This window comes from Pinus tabuliformis, chromosome 4_2 (genome assembly GCF_031772625.1).
Source record: "Pinus tabuliformis cultivar Carrire ecotype Pingquan chromosome 4_2, CPIR1, whole genome shotgun sequence".
Taxonomy (NCBI): domain Eukaryota; kingdom Viridiplantae; phylum Streptophyta; class Pinopsida; order Pinales; family Pinaceae; genus Pinus; species Pinus tabuliformis.
In genome coordinates, this window is record NC_142304.1 from 7,835,182 (window position 1) to 7,837,992 (window position 2,811).

The 2,811-nt window shown below is 39.0% G+C and overlaps 1 pseudogene; it reads right to left on the reverse strand.

The window, feature by feature from the left end:
- Positions 1–1,531: 1,531 nt before the first annotated feature.
- Positions 1,532–2,047, reverse strand: LOC149168121 (putative histone-arginine methyltransferase CARM1 pseudogene; annotated as a pseudogene).
- Positions 2,048–2,811: the final 764 nt, after the last annotated feature.

Below are 2,811 nucleotides of genomic sequence, written 5' to 3' on the forward strand. Positions count from 1 at the left end.
TTGACTAAGGCTTAGCCTCCTTAGTCTGAGAGGGCTCTCTCAAAGGTTATGAATGTTGACTAATGACAAGATGGCTAACTCTTATAAGACACATGAACAAGTATGCTGGCTGGACAACATTGAATTGATTCCCATTGGGCTTATGGAGTCACTCATATCTCAGTAAACAATAACACTATCCTTTCATAGAAATCAGGGCACTTAACGTCTAAATGTTCAAAAATAACTTTGAAACCACAGTTTGCAAAGGCATACAGGAAGTCAGAGCATGATCCATGAGTTCTGAGTGATTATGCATTAACAAAATTGTAAAAGAACATTAAAGAAAATATACCATCACACATTTGAACAAGAAGATCCTTTGTGAATCCTGAGAAGAAAAAACAGTCATTTGCATTACTGAAATCTGTTTATACATAAACCAAAACAGTCTTCTCCAAAACATCCAACCTCTGTTACATAGATGATTCAGCTATATATAGAAACATGACTCTAACTACTTGGAGCTTCCTCCTCCAGCATGAGGGGAGCTCGATGACTGCCACTAATGACACCTATCTGCTTTTAACAAACTATTTAATACAATAACCACTAACAGAAGTTCTAAAGAGTTCTAATTTGGTTATAACTCTAACTCTATCTTCTTCATAAATTGATTCCTCCTTGCAGCTTTGACACTTGGCTTCCTCTTCGTTTGGCTGAGATGGCATGTGATGAGCAATTAATGTCCCATGTTGGCTTTGGATACTGAAGGCTTTGATCTGCTCCGTGTTGGCTGAGAATATCCCTAAATTTTCGGTTCTGGTCCCCCATCACTTCGAATATGCAGCAGCATGAACTTTAAGTCTTTAATAGCCCAAGAATAAAGGGCATCACCATGTTCCTGATATGCTGGAGGCTTCTCTGATGGACAGGTGTGCCAACCAAAACTTCTCGTATGCAGCTCCCTTAAAACCCTAATCACCGAGAATAAAGTGGCTTTATAACCAAGAATTTAAACTTAGGTTAAAATATTTCACCTTTTGTTAAAGTACACCTGGCATATTTTGAATGGCTGTAGCAGCCTTCTTTGATCTCTTTCATGTCACCTAGGTGTTCACTTTGCCAATTTCTGATTATTCCATCAAACTGTTTGACTGCGTTTTTAAAACAACACCTACAGCAGTTTCGCAGTTTCATAGCGCGCTGCGAAACTGTTTTAAACAGTTTCTCTTTTCCCTGAGATTTTACTACTCTGCCACTTGATTGCAAAACTCCTGAACACCAATAGGACTGTAACTTTCACTGCTGGTATGCTTAGTACAGGTGCATGGATATTCTTCATGTATTGCACCAATCTCTGTCACAATACTTGGAGCTGGATTATCTGAGACTTCTCAACAAGAGCCTCAGTTCTCTAGTTTTGAAGCAATAATCCTTAAACACCATATCTGACATGTCCTGATTGTTGATACCATACCCTTGGATTTATCCTTGAGATCTTTGAACTTCACATTCCGCATATTCTCAAATGAGAAAACATATACTGAGATCAAAGTAATGAAATCAAGTTCACACAAAGACAGCAAATAAGATCAGTATCAGAATCGTTTGGGCAGAATATTAGTCTTTTGTGAGCAATCAATAACTGTAGAACTGTGCATGTATTGACTCCAGAAGAATCTGTAGTTGGAAGGATCATGAAGTGATCAATTGGGGTTTCAGGTGCAGTAGTCAGCCATCGTTGTACAGCACTTCCATTGAATAAAACATCAAACCAACATGCTAGGTTATGAACTCGAGTGCCCGCAGATGCAGTAAAGTTCAAGGGAATATCAATTTCATACCACTCTTCTTCCTTGACCTTTGTAAAGTCAATTGTGTGAGAGATAGGAGGGGCCACAAGCAATCTTGGGTCAAGAGCATCTGCAACAGGCTGGAAGAAATAGCCCTGAAACGCAGAACCATGCAATGGTGTCAAGTCAACATCATAGTAATTTTGTTGTTGCCAAAACAGAGCCTTATTTGCAATTTCAACATATAGATACTCATCACTAAAAGGAGCCATATGTATCCTGCCTATAGTGGGAAACATTTTTCCAGTAGGACCAAGGAACCTGTCCCTCGCAATCACATATGTTTCTAGCATTCTTTCATTAAGTAATAATGTTCCCTTGGGCTCTGATATTAGAATATCTGCTTTCTATGGCAACATCAACCTCTTCAATTTTTCCCCTTGATCACTGGTATATGCTGACCCAAAGATAATATACACGCACCAAATGCAGATCAATCTGACACTATGCACTTAATAACCAAGAATTCCACTGTAAATGCTTGCATATTTTCTCTCCCAAGAAAATGAACTACATCAGTCCAAAACCTTACAGTTGAGCCACTTGAATTATTAACTTGATGAGAATCTGTAATATCAACATCTGCATTTTATCAACCCCGCACATATGGCATGAATAATGTGATAGAAGGATCAGGATCATCCTGCATGATTTCTGCAGCACGATGAAATTCCTCTTTGAGCACACGTATACTGTGCTTGTCAACAACACGGCCCAAATCATGAGAAATCTCGAAGGGGTCTTCTATGCAAATAAGATGTCGCTCATTTCCAATACACCTCGTCCAATCCTTTTCATTCTTACTAAGAAACCCTCCAGTGCGTACTGATATCACAGAATTGGCATAATCATGACGAAAAGCCCAGTAGTGAAAGGAAACTGATAGCAATTGACCAAGGGTTTCCTTGTTTCCAGCACCATAGTTTTTCAGTTTCTCAACTTGATCATAGTAAGCACATTCAATCTCACCGATCAC